Source organism: Alexandromys fortis, unplaced genomic scaffold (assembly GCF_014885135.2).
Source record: "Alexandromys fortis isolate MF-2015 unplaced genomic scaffold, M_Fortis_MF-2015_v1.1 scaffold_9, whole genome shotgun sequence".
Classification (NCBI taxonomy): domain Eukaryota; kingdom Metazoa; phylum Chordata; class Mammalia; order Rodentia; family Cricetidae; genus Alexandromys; species Alexandromys fortis.
This window is the reverse complement of record NW_026067892.1, coordinates 11,792,874-11,807,148: the sequence shown is the minus strand read 5'-3', so window position 1 is coordinate 11,807,148 and position 14,275 is coordinate 11,792,874. Positions and strand designations below refer to the sequence as shown.

At 45.4% G+C, this 14,275-nt stretch overlaps 1 protein-coding gene across 7 annotated transcripts in view; it reads left to right on the top strand.

Annotated features, from left to right (window-relative positions):
- Positions 1–14,275, top strand: part of Fam13c (family with sequence similarity 13 member C) — a 183,339-nt gene that overhangs the window by 12,412 nt on the left and 156,652 nt on the right. For 4 of the 7 annotated variants that reach the window (XM_050140379.1, XM_050140346.1, XM_050140327.1 and 1 more), the window contains exons 1-3: positions 2,263–2,914; positions 9,054–9,223; positions 13,642–13,859. The gene's annotated coding sequence lies outside the window, so the exon portion shown is untranslated. Of the gene's footprint in view, positions 1–2,262; positions 2,915–9,053; positions 9,224–13,641; positions 13,860–14,275 lie in introns of those variants that run through there. The other 3 variants (XM_050140371.1, XM_050140355.1, XM_050140337.1) reach the window with 2 other exon arrangements.

Below are 14,275 nucleotides of genomic sequence, written 5' to 3'. Positions count from 1 at the left end.
CCATAAATAAAGGACATTGAACCTATAATTCGGGTTCTTAGAGAAGCTAAATAAGAAGGAGAACCCAAAGAAAATCCTGTAGGCATCCTCCTGAATCAGGCGATGAAAGGAGACAGAGCAGAGACCCACATTGGAGCACCGGACTGAAATCTCAAGGTCCAAATCAGGAGCAGGAGAGAGAGCACAAGCAAGGAACTTAGGACCGGGAGGGGTGCACCCATACACTGAGACAATGGGGATCGGGAACTCACCAAGGCCAGCTGGCCTGGGTCTGAAAAAGCCTGGGTTAAAACGGGTTTCGCTGAACATAGCGGACAAGGAGGACTACTGAGACCTCAAGAACAATGGCAATGGGTTTTTGATCCTACTGCACCTATTGGTTTTGTGGGAGCCTAGGCAGTTTGGATGCTCACCTTACTAGACCTGGATGGAGGTGGGTGGTCCTTGGACTTCCCACAGGGCAGAGAACCCTGATTGCTTTTGGGCTGATGAGGGAGGGGGACTTGATTGGGGGAGGGGGAGGGAGAGGGGAGGCGGCGGTGGGGAAGAGACAGAAATCTTTAATAAATAAATAAATTAAAAGAATAAAAAAAAAGAATGATGTGGGTTTTGTTTGTTTTTGTTTTCATGAGACAGGATTTCTCTGTGTAGTTTTGGAAGCTGCCCTGGAATTCCTTCTGTAGACCAGGTTGGCCTCAAACTCACAGAGAGCCACCTCCTCTGCCTCCTGAGTGCTGGGATTAAACGTGTGTGTTACCACCACCCAGGTGAATTATACAGTTTTAACAAAGAAACAATGATGTGGGCAGAGACAGAATGGGCAAAATCTCAGAGAAAGAGTGTGATAGGGCAAGACAGTGCAGAGGTTTCTCCATCTTGTCTTCTTGCTGAGGCTGTTTCCAGGTGATGTAGAATTCTGATCTCCTGGACAGAGAATCCCATGACAAACTGCCTAACTCTCTTCTTGGAATCAGAGATCAAAGTATCCTAGCTGACCAATCTCAGCCTTTGTTAAAACTGCCTGTGTGTGCAGAACCTCCTCCAGCCAACAGTCATCTTAGCTGCCTGTTTGTACGGAACCCCTCTTTAGCTGGCTAACACTTATTTTAGCTTCCATTAAAATCGTTTGCTACAAACTGCTCACTCTTCGAAGCCCCCACCTCCACCCCACAGCTGCTGAGCAAGACTCCTTGACGAGGTCTCTGCCCTTAAAAACCCCATGTTCTGGACACGTGGGGCCACACCTACGTCCCCAAATACTTGGATGTGGTTCCAATTGACTGGAATAAATACGTTCAAGTCTCTATAAACTGAATGTCTGAATGTTTATCTTTAGTGGGCTTACCTGTAACAAGAGGAAGAGAACAGCATCTCTAGGAGAGAATGGGGTCCTTTGTGGCACTCAGGAAAAGTTACCTGACCCCTCTACCCCAGGTCATTCAGATGGAGTCATATCTGCTGAGGTCAAGAGGTCAGCTCAATATCTTGAGGTATTAATCTCACGATACCCTATGTTCTCCCAGAGACCAGGCATTAGCATCTAGGCTCTCGTTGCTGCTCAAAGGCATCCCCAGCTACCTCCAAGCAGTCAGAAACTATCTGCTAGTGAGTGGGGGGCTTTTGATTTTGGTTGGAGGAGGGACTTGTCTATTTTTGGTCTTCATGTTTCTACAGCTTGCTATATGCAGGGCGTATACCACCGGTTCATCGTGGTGTTATGACATCATTGTACTCTTTCTTACGAGTACCACACACCTTGGGATGTTGTTCATATGGTCCTCCAGACTGCTACCAGCCAACAGTCTCCACCCTGCTTGTAGGGCATGACCCCATGCCCATCCCAGAATGAAGGATGTCTGAACAAGATAACTTAAAGACTCCTTCCCAGATGGGTAGTGGCGGCACACACCTTTAGTCCCAGCACTTGAGATACAGGGCAAATCTCTGAGTTCAAGGCCAGCCTGGTCTAACAGAGCAAGTTCTAGGACAGCCAGAGTTATACAGAGAAACCCTGTCTGGGAAAACTAAAAAAACAAAGACAAACAAACAAAAAACCCAGCCTCAATGACAGTCTCTATCTGCTGGAGTTGAACAGTGACGACAACACCTGCGGTGTCCCAGCCTCACAGACTAGGAAGGCAAAGGTGAAGATTCACCTTGACTTTGCTCCTGAGACAGCCTGAAAAAGAAAAAAGAAAAACCCCGTCAGTTCTCTGCAGTAAAGCTTTGCGACTTAATGGGTTTTTTTTTTCCAGAGCGAAAGACAGATGAAGCCAGAGAACAGCCTGCCCACGAAGGACATATTGATTCCATCAGATCTGCCAGGACACAAGTGCGGAGGGAAGTTTTTGAAAAGTGATAAAAGAATTTCACGATTCGGCCAAAGTAATTTCTTGGCCTGGCATCTCTCAGCTCTTTGATTTAAATTCTTTCTTTTTGTGTTTTAGCAAGCGACTCTCAAAGGCAAAAAGATAGATGGTGTTTTCTATGCAGCCTGATTTTCTTTTTTTTTAATCTCAGATGAGGAACCACAGCCAGCTTCTTACATGACAGTCATTTATGTACCGAAGAGATGCAGATTTGATCAGGTCGTATAGGCTAACTGAGGTGAAGAAAAAGACCTTAGGAAGTACCTGGTTAAACCCTTCACTTTAGGGACCAGAGAGGGTGTGATCCTTGCCTGATAGCACACAGCAGGGGATCATCAGTGGCATTCCCAGCCTCTAGGTCTCTCTTCCGGCCTCACCACCCTTATTTACTCAGAAATGCAGCATGGATATTTCATTCCTAGAACTAAGAATGAAAACAATGAAACAACCCTACATGTGCAGGACAAGCAGAGAGGAGGGACGGCTGAAACCCGAAGCCTAGAGAGCTGTTTGAAGCCTCTTCCCCATGTCTCCAGTGACTGTGGGTATGGAAAAATGACTTTTGTGATTTTCTTGCATAGCCTGAGAAACCTAAATTAACGCCTAGGTGAGGAGCTTAGAGGAAGTCTCTCTCAGAACAAAGTGTGGGACTGTGGTTTGAATGTGGAAGGGGTCTCATAGGCTCGTGAGTGGGAATGCCCCATATCCAGCAGGTGGTGCCTGTTTGGGAAGGTTGTGGAGTCTTTTATGACTTGGAGACCCAAGGGAGGAAGTGGGCCATTGGAAATAGGCCTTTGGGTTTCCAAGCAAGGCCTCACTTCCTGTTTACCTTCTACTTCCGTACTGTGAACTCAGTGTGACCAGCTGCTTCATGCCCCTGCCATCTTGCCTTCCCTCTATGATGGAGAGATCCCTCAGACCATGAGCCAGAGGAAACCCTTTTTCTCTTTAAAGTGTTTTCTAGGTAATTAGCAACAAGGGAAGTAACTCATTCACACGGTTATGGTTTTGATATCAAATCAACAAATCCAAGTAGTAAACCTTCCAAAGTGTGGTGATATGAGGGGACCTGACTGGGTGTTCCTTAGTAAGGTGTGTCCCAGAGCCATGCATTGAACAAATGAGTTTCTCTGAAGCCACCAGCCACAAGCTCATTCCTACCGTGTCACCTGGGAGGGATAGACAGTATGTGGTCAGGATACAGCTAGTCATCTTCCTTTGGGATTAGTCTGACATTAGGCATAGAAATCTAGCTAAAGCTGGGTGGTGGTGGCACACGCCTTTAATTCCTTTAACCCCAGCACTTGGGAGGCAGAGGCAGGCATATCTCTGTGAATTCGAGACCAGCCTGGTCTACCAGAACTAGTTCTAGGACAGCTAGGACTGTTACACAGAGGAAACCCTGTCTGGAAACAAACAAACAAAAGAAATCTCGCTGCGGCAGGAGCTAGAATGTTGCAAGCCAGGCAGACCCTCTCTCCTTTGCATTTGTGTAAGAGAGACTGTACCTAAGTGTTATGGTATAGCATACCTGTTGAGTTTCACTGTTTATTGTTCAGGCTCACATTCGGACAAGTCAAAAGCTAATACTTTTCTTGTTGATCAACAATGGGGTCTCCCAGCTGGACAGAAACCCAGGCCTGCTTCTGTGGGACTCACTGATGCTAACTGTTGTCAGGGAAGCACAATCTCCTCCAGCCTGTTGATGTGTCCAAGTGGCCAATGTCGGTTCCCATATTGCCAATGAAGAAAGAGTTGGCGTCTTCTCCTGAGGCCATTGATATTTAACAGAGAAGATAGGTCATTGCCATGGGATGCCAACTCCCAATGTTTTTGAAAAGGTTAAAGGCTGGTGATGGATTGTTCTCTTGCTAACACAATTATGTTGCATTGGGAGGGGCTTCAGGTCTTCAAATACTTGGCAGGCTTCACACAGATCATTTCATGGTGGCCCCAAAGGCCCAACCTCCAAATCAGACAGAGGCTTCTGCTTTATATATCAAGTGATTAATTTTTTATAAAATTATTTACTATTATTATTATTATTTATAGTCCAACCACAGTTTCCCCTCCCTCCTCTTCTCTCAGTCCCTCCTCAACCTCTTCCCTGCCCATATCCACTCCTCTGTGTCTATTCAGAAAAGGACAGACCTCCCACAGATATCAACCAAACATGGCATATCAAGTTGCAGTAAGACAAGGCACCTCCCTTTGTATTAAGATGGATAAGGTAGCCCAGCATGAGGAGTAGGGTCCCAAAAGCAGTCAACAGAGTTAAAGACAGCCCCTGCTCCTACTGTTAGGAGTCCCACAAGAAGACCAAGGTACACAATTATAACATACATGTAGAGGACCTAGGTCAGTCCCATGCAGGCTCCCATGGTCGGTTCGGTCTTTGTGAGCACCTATGAGCCCAGTTTCATTGATTCTGTGGGTTTTCTTGTGGTGTCTTTGACCCCCCATTGAGTGATTCTTAATCAATGTGTGTGTACAATGAATGGTTATCCATATAAGGAAGACTAATAAACAAGATCACTGGTTCACCGGGACTTGGGTGGTTGGGTGAAAGCATTACTGTGGTCAGTTGGCATTCTGTGGAAGGATTACTGTGGTCACTTGGCATCCTGTCTAAGGACAGGGGATGTGTGCACACATCTCCTCCTCAGGGAAGCTGGGATAGGAAGCAAATACGTGGAAACTCCGCATTTAACCTTTGGAGAAATTGGCCAACTTTTTTGCACATCAGACCTACCAGGAGACATTCTCAGCGGCGTGGGCAAAGGTTCTAATTTCTCCACATGTTTTCCAATATTTTTAAAACCTGTCTCGATCATTGTCTTCCTCCAGGGTGGGCAGTGGTTAAAGCGTTGTACATCGGGCATTTGACATGCTACGGCTAAGTGGTTGTTTGGTTCCTAAGTCCAGATGGATCCCGCGTCCAGAGAAAAGGGAGCAGGAAGCTCCAGGCTGGCACAGGAGTCCACTGAAGGAGCTTCCTCATTGCTCTGTCCCCAGTCCAGGATTAGATCAAGCACACACTAGGCATGTTAGATGCTTTGAGAAAAAAAAAAAATGGCTAAACTATTTTATCCTTGTCAGTCAGCTTCTATACTTTTTTTTTTTTTAAAAAGACACATTTTGTCTATTCTATGCAGAACCAATGTGGCTATTATTAGAATTTTATTTTTTCTTGGGCGAATTCCACCTGTAACTTTTTGGTTGGATGCTTACTAAAGCTCTGCTGGTTTTGACTTCCATGGAGACTTTATCACTTATGGCAAGTGAAGATAGCAGGGCGAGTCTGTTCCAGTTGACTTTGAAAAGACGAAAAAGCAGCTGATAACTAAAGAAATTGGCTTCCTTCCAAAGAAATTGCAGAACTTCAAAAACCATCTCGGCTTCACAAGAGAGCCTCATTCAAAATAAAACATGACTCAGTGTTATCTGGAAATACTTTCGTCCTTTTTCTCTGGTTCCGAAGCTTATTTTGTATGTTTCACTTGTGGTGTTAAAGATAGTTATAATCAAGATCGCATTCTTTCTAGAACAATTTTGGAGTTTTTCTTTTAAAGTTTCCGGGATAAGCGTCAATTTAAAATAGTCGCCTCCATCTCTGCCACACCACCCTCCTCTCAAATCCAAACAACAACAAAAGACTCCACACAAGTGTTTAAAATGCTAATGATACTGTCATCCTGTCATGGGGCTTTAAAGAAGTAGGAAATATTTGCTCACACAAAATGAATCTCAATTTCCAGTTGTCCCAACCTTTATTATTTCTCTCTTAGGAAATAAAAGTGAATAACAAACTCTTAATAGATAACAAAGGAATTTTGAGTCAACCACGGAGACATGTAATTGTAATATCCCCTACGTGATTGACTGGGAAGGTTTATGGTGTTAACAAGGGAAATTGACAAAGCCAAGTTAGGAACCAGGCAAGGCCAACCATTTGTTCACTGCCCATTTGATAAACGTTGAGCCATCCACCGTACGCTCGACACCATTCTAACTGGAGTCTAGCTGGATGTATTTAGGGTCCATAAGCCTTTGTTTTGGGATGCGCCAAGGCTATGCAAAACTCCCTGCCTTTGCAAGATCAATATCATAACGGACTGTGGCAGTAAGAGTCATAGGTAAATTGTATAGGGATTTGAAACGCAGCGAATATGAGGAAGGTGTGGCTAACACGTGCTTGTTTTACAAGGTGTCATCTCTGTGAAGACTGCATGAGACGCTGCTGAAATGTTAAATGAGGTGGTGAGGGGAGGCTTGAAGTTAAAATTCCTGGGAGGACAGGAATAAGCTAGGCACAGATCTGAGAGCGGCAATAAAGGAATTACCGCAAAGGGCTTGAGGCTGGGTAAATCCACGACCCACAGAACAGCAAGAAGGTGGAGTCTGGGGGGCAGAGTTAGGGCTTCAGTTGAAATACCTCCAAGACTCATGTTTTGAAAGCTGGCTCCTCAGTCGGCGGTGCTGTTTGTGAGCCTGTGGAACTCTGAGGAGATGGGGCCTGGCTGGAGAGAGTGGGTCACTGACTTAGTCAGTGTTTCTTTTGCTACGACAGAACACTGTGGCCAGAATAACTCAGCGAGGAAGAGGTTTATTTGGTTCACACTTCCACATTTCTGTTCATCACAAAAGGAAGTCAGGAGCCGGGCTATGGTGGCGCATGCCTTTAATTCCAGCACTCGGGAGGCAGAGGCAGGCGGATCTCTGTGAGTTCGAGACCAGCCTGGTCTACAGAGCTAGTTCCAGGACAGGCTCCAAAGCCACAGAGAAACCCTGTCTCGAAAAACCAAAAAAAGAAAAAAAAAAGAAAAGGAAGTCAGAACAGGAACTCAAGCAGGGCAGGAACCTGGAGGAAGGAGCTGATGCAGAGGCCATGGAGGGGTGCTAATCACTGACTTGTCATTGGCTTGCTTGCTTAACCTGTTTTCTTATAGAACCCAGGGCCACGAACCCAGGGATGGCACCACCCACTATGAACTGGGCCCTCTGCCATCAAACACTAATTAAGAAAATGCCTTACAGGCCTACTTACAACCCAATCTTATGGAGGCATTTTCTTAACTGAGGTTCCCTCCTTTCAGATGACTTTAGCTTGTGTCAAGTTGGCATGAAGGTAGCCAGCACAGTCACTAAGAGTAGAGCTGTGGAGATTTTAACCTTGCATCTTTGACGCAAGCCTCTGGGATCTTGGGGGTGGGGTTGGGTCTTGTAATACAACTCAGTGAGCAGGAAACTGAGCAGGCAATCTTCTATAAGGATCTAACGTCAGAAGGAAAGGCTCGGCTGTAGACAGACCGGAAGTGCCAGCTGTGAGGAGCCATCACTTCAGAGTCCAGAGGGTTGAACAAGATTCCAGGCGAGGGACAAGGAGGGCTTTGTCGCCTTTGGTTCTCTCTTAGTGGGTTGCAGGGAGCTCATTGCAGTAAATGTAAGAAGGGATGTGGGAGACAACTGACTTCAATCAGGACAGCTAGCTCTTCGGCTCTTAGCTCTAAGGCAGTGGTTCACAACCTTCCAAACGCTGTGACCCTTCGATACGGTTCCTCATGTTGTGGTGACCCCCTAGACATAAAATTATTTTTGCTGCTACTTCAAAGCCGTAATTTTGCTCCCATTATCAATAATGACATAAATATCTGATATTTCTGATGGTCTTGGGAAACTCCTGCGATAGGGTTGTTCCCCCCAAAGGGAGGTCCACAAATGGGCAGTGAGCAGGTCTTTCTTCCTCCATGTGGGTCCTGGGGATGGAACTCAGGTTGTAACTCGGCAGCAAGCCAGCGCCTTTCCCCACTGAGCCATCTCAAGGGCTCTGATTTTAGGGTCAGCTTAAGAATTTCCAGCGGATCCCACTTCAGTGCAGACAGACTCTGCGGGATTTGTTCCTTGGCTTTGTTCACGTTCACATCCTCTTCGGCTGCGTGATAAAGGTGTTATTAATCATTCGTTGCTACCATGATAATTGTATTGTCTGCAAGGTCAGGTTTGATTGATGCTCTCTCTCAAGGTTAAGGTCCTGCCAGCTGGCTTCTTGGTTGAGCAAAGGAATGCCGTTTAGAATCGACTGCAACTTTCTGATTTTGAGTTCAAAAAGAAAAAAAAAAAAAAGAAGAAGAAGAAGAGAAAGGCAACTAAAGCGTGCGAGTGTTTTGAAAACAACCAATAATGGATGACATCCATAGTCCAAACAAACTCAAAAGGCGCAGCACTGAAAAAGAAAGAAAGACAGCCTGGTGGTTTGATGGAGAGTGTCCCCCCATGTTTTCAGGCACTTGAACACGAGGGTGGCAGCTGCTGGCCCTGTTTGGGACGGTTAAGGAGGCACAGCCATGCTGGAGGAAAGATGTCACTAGGGGTGGCCTTAGAGATTAAAATGTTTCTGCCATTTCCCATGTCTCGCTCTGCTTGGTGACCGCAGTTCAAGATGTCAGTTCTCAGCTTTCTGCTCCCGTTGCCAGGATGGGTTCTCATCCCTGCGGAACTGTGAACCTACGTAAACCCCGCCTTCTCTAAGGTGCCTTGCTTATGCTTAGCCACGTCAGTGGAGAAGTAACTAATACAGATGCTTTTCTCAGTTCAGGGAGCCCTTAGTTGGGTCTGTGCTCCTTTTCTGGATAGGACAGTGTGGATTGATGCCCGGGGCTAGTTTGTCATCCCTTTTCTTTACAGAGATGAAGTGAAGCGAGTTGTCTTCCTGTGAACCGTCAAGCTGACAACCCAGGTATTGCTGAGCAGGAGGAAGAGCAGGCCAGAGGCCCGCAGTTCTGGACACGTGGGGATTTCTTTCCAGTTACTTCCGCTCTCAAATGAGGCCGCAGGCTCAAAGCTTAATGAGGATGGTATGTATCTTCCGCCTTGTGCTGCCATAGCCTGTTATCAGAGACTAGATGGTTTAAGAGAAAATATATTTATTTCTCATTGGTCTAGAGGCTGGGAAGCCTAATATCAAAGCCCAAGCAGGTGATGGCTCAGCTTCTCACTCTGACCTAGAATGAGACCCCATACCACAGTGGGAGAGCATGCTGGGGGAAACCCACTCATACCACAAACCAGGCTGCAAAGAAGAAGAGGCCAGAGTCCCACAGTGCCCTCAAGACATGCCCTCAAAGACTGCTACTAGGTCCCACCTGGGACCAAACCCTTTGCATATGGCCCCTTGGGGGACACTTATTCAAACTATAGCAATGGCCCAACTGGCTAACTTGCTTATCATCTGTCTGTCATTTACCTGTCATCTATCAATCATCTGTATATCTATTTATTTATATGAGACAGGGTCTTGCTGTGTAGCCCAGGCTGTCCTTGAACTAACAATAATCCTCTTGCCTCTGCCTCCAGAGTAATGGGATTACTGACCTGAGTCATCATACCTGACCAGCTTGCTTTTATAAGCTATTTTATAAGATACTTTTGTGAAAATAAACTTATCCCTGAGATACTAATATTTATCAATTATGAGTGGAGGACCCTGGTGACCTCTGAGAGGTCCTGCCTCCCAGCAGTGGGATCAAGTTCCAACATGTGAACTTCTTAGTGCTTCCTCTGCTCACACAAGGTGGCATCATGGGAAAGGTGTTTTCACCCCTCGTGAAGAAGCTGGAGATTCTAGTTCTTGTTACACTTAAAGTGATGGGCATTTTACAACTCCACATTCCCTTGAACCTCCGTTTGTATAGAAAGGAGAATGAGCTTTCCATTTAAGTGCCACAGATGTGCGCTGCTCAAAGAAATGTGGACTTGCAATTTTATTTTAAGCATAAAAATAAAAAGGCAAGGTGGAAATAGTCCTCATTAATATCAAGAGATGAATGGGTAAACAAAACGTGGTATGCCCATACATGGAATATTGTTAACCTACAAAAAAGAGCAAAGTACTGGGTTCATGCTGCAATTTAGAGGAGCCTTGGAAATATTATGCTAGGTTAAAGAAACCAGGTACAAAGGCTGTACGATAGGCTCTGATTTGCATAAAATATCCATAAAGCTCAATGGCCAGAGAGTATAGTTGCCTATGGTGAGGGGAACTACAGAAGTAAGGAAGGTTTCCATTTTTCTTTTTTCTTTTTCTTTTTTTTTTTTTTTGCTGGGAGACTTTTGATGACTGTTTCTATTTCATTTTTCTTTTCATGTATTAGATTAAAAAAGTGATACTCGCCCAACTTTGTGAATCCTGTATATTAAAAACTGTTGAACTGTATACTTTAAAATGGCCAGTCTTACGGTGCGTAAATTATAGCTTAATGTTATTTTTAAATTTAACATTGTATTTATTTATTAGTCATGTGAAGGTGAGGTATGGTTGCCTTAATGTCTTTGGAGATTGGAGGACAACTATTAGAAAACTCTTCCCTCCTACCATGTAGATTCTAGGGATCAAACTCAGGTCATTTGGGCTTAGTGGCAGATGCCTTTATCCACTTAGTCATCTTTTGGCCCTTGCCTCTTACCAAAGAAGCCAACCCCATCATGCCCAGACTTCCGACCTGTAGAACTGTGAGATCATAAGTGGGTATTAAGCTTTGAAACCGGTACGAATTTGTTATGTAGTAATGAATACAAATGTATCTGAATATTAGTTGTTTAGTTACAAATAACTTGATGTTACCATAATAATAGTAGTTAAATCACACCCGGGGGCTCGCTGAGTCAGCTATAAGCACTTACAGCTGCACTCTTGGGAGCTGTGCATTACTCACCATAGAAAAGTGGTATGTGAATCTTTCCTGGGAAGATCTGAATAAATGCCTGTTTACCCAGCTGCAACTCAAGGCAGATCAAAGCAGTGACCCACCCAAATCCAACTTCGTGAACTGATGAGTTTTGGGGATTACCCACAAGAGGATGGTTCGAGCACTGCTTACACAAGCAGAGATGACTCAAGAGAACCGCATTACTGAATCACTAGAAGCCCACGTAAGCCTGGGTGATGAGACACCGAACCTGCATCCCTGAAGGTTCCTGAAAAGTTCTCAGGCAGCCAAACTTGTCACTGGGTCTCCTCTCCTCCTTTCCTTAGTGCAAAGGCAAAGAAAACACTCGATGGTTAAAGGGAGCAGTCATAAGTGAAGTCAGAGGTAAAGGGTCTCCTGCTGGTCAAGACTCTTCACACTGGGTTGAAATTGGTTTGCTGAGGCAGGATCATGGATGCCGAGGCCAACCTTAGTCTAATGCCCTCAATTAATTATTTTAATGTAATAAATTGTACACCAGTAGAGAGGTAGAATGCTAACACAGTGCTCATCTTTGAGACAGCTGTGTGCAATGAGAAGTAGAACCTTGGCATTGACTTTCCCCTCCACGTGGGTTACAGCTCCCCTCTCCCGACCCCCAGCCTCTGTGAGGAGGAAGCTGAGTAGAGAGTACACAGGACTCTTACTGTTTTTGCCACTTCCTGTGAGTATTTATTTCAAAACAGAACATTTATCTTGAGGCTAAAAAGGCAGAAAGCATGTTAGCACCCACAGATGTTCTTTCCTCCCCGCCTTGCCCTCTATGGGCTGATTAAATGTGAGATGAGCTTGTCTGGCAAACGAGGACTGTGAATCGGGCCTGCCTCTTCACTGTCCCCGGATGTTAAAGAGGAGAGGGCCTAATAATGAGGGGCACTCAGCTCAGACCTTCAGGGCTCTTGGCTTGCAAGTTCCCTTAGATCAACACTAGCTCCTTACTGACTTCTCTGGATATGAGGACGAGCAGAGAAAGTAGCTGTGTGTGCAGTTATATGATGGATGTTCCCTACAGTCAACGCTCAGCTCCATGTGCTGTGCATGTATGTATATGTGTGTGTGTGTGTGTGTGTGTGTGTGTGTGTGCATGCATTCTTGTGCATGCATGTGTATGTGTAGGTTAGTACTTAAGAAAGGATCCTTGCTCTATTTCTGGGAAGTATTCCATCCAGGAGCTTTCCTGAACTTTCCATAGCCCCATGTGCCACCAGATTCCACAACCTATTTCTCCCTCTTGTATTCGTCTGCATATTTAGTACAGTGGAAACAGTGTGTCCTGCTTAGTACAGTCTACGTTCTAGGTGTACAATAACCTGGAAGAATACTGGGCTGTTGGCAGTTGTCTAGCGGATTTGTGGACTTGTTCCCTGGCATGATCAAAGAATTGAATGCTGGCAAAGGACAGAAGACAGAGAAAGCGAACACCTTGGCCTTTCTGGATGGGAGGAGCCCAAGGCCGTGAGTCTGCTCAATTCTCTGGCTTCTGTGTTTTATTGGGCCCCTATAAATGAGAATGAACCACACATCGCTTGCACATTCTCAGAAAACTGAAGGCACCAGTGGCCACGGCAGGAAGGCCCACATCCACACACAGTCAGTCCGCTGGGTAGAACATACCCAGTCAAGAGCATTTGGCAGAAGGTTGGGATCTAGAGGAAAGGGCCTGAATCAGGTGTCAATGTGTCTGAACCATGCTTCCTGCTGCCACCCTAGAAAAGAACCCTAACATCCTTTACCTTTGGGGTACTTCCTAATCTGTGCCTGCCTCATGATGGTTTAAAGGCTCAGGGTACTTCACAATCTGGACTTGGATATTAACCACAAAAAATGCATCAAGTTTTTTTTTTTAAATGTGTATGGGTGTTTGGGCAGCATGATGTCTGTGCATAATATGCATTCAGTACCCACAGAGGCCAGAACAGGGCATCAGGTCCCCTGGGACTGGAGTTATAGGTGATTATGACTGCCACACAGTACTGGAGATTAGACCCCTGTCTTCCGGAAGAAGAGCAAGTGCTCTTAACTACTGGGCCATCTCTCCAACTCCAAGAAATGAATTTGAATAGAGTTATCAGTAAATTATAAAGTAAAAGAAATAAAGACTTTGTAGATCAGGCTGGGCTTGAACTCATAGAGATCCACCTGCCTCTGCCTCCCAAGTGCTGGGATTAAAGGTGTGCGCCACCACCACCCAGTGAAATAAAGTATTTAAAAAATGAAACCAAAACCAAAAGGAAATGGTAAGGTACATGTGTTAGGCTCTGCCCTGTGAGTGGGTGCAGCCAAGTAGGGTTTTACTGATGGTTAAAATTTTCAATGACCTGTAAAAGCATGGAGAGACTCAAAACAAAATGAGCACACCTAGCTGTTGCCAGGGTGGCACAGCCGGTCTGAAAATGAAGCAACATCCCAGATGTTACTTGACTCTCATCCAAAGAATAAGCCAACATCAGGACCAGTGTGGTAAGTGAGAACTCAAGGTCTAGGCAGATGTGTTCTGCTGAGCATCTTCTCACTCCAAATAAATGCAGGTCTCCTGATCTGAAGAGATGACCCTGAGGAGCCCAGGGAGAGCTGAGCCCGGTGAAGCATCCCCTGTGCCTCCTGAGGACTGGAAGACAAATGGCAAGATTGGCAAGGAACAAACAGACAGGGGCAGAGGTGACAGCTCAGCGGATGAAACACTTGCCTTGCAATCAGGAAGGACCTGAGCTCAATCCTCGGAATTCATGGAGGGGGGGGAAGCTGGGTAAGGTGGAGATGGGTGGATCCTTGGGGCTCTCAAGCCAACCAAGCCTAATTCATGAGTTCCATACCAATGAGAGACTGTCCCAAAAGTTAATAAATTCAAGTGGTGTCTGAGGAGTACCATCCAAGATTTTCCTCTGGCCTCTGCTCATGCGCACAAGCAAGTGTGTGTGTGTGTGTGTGTGTGTGTGTGTGTGTGTGTAACAGATTAAATTTTTTTTAAGAAGGAAAATGACATTTCTGTTTGGTGAGCTTGCACAAGTCCCAAAGTAAGATTCTGGTATATTTATCAAGCATATAATTTGTGTTGATATCAATTCACCAAGAAGGGAGTGTGCACCATAAACCCAAATCTCTTTTCTGATAAGCTTGCCAGCGCACAAGACTCAGATTTATACAGCATGTCTGGCCGTCACT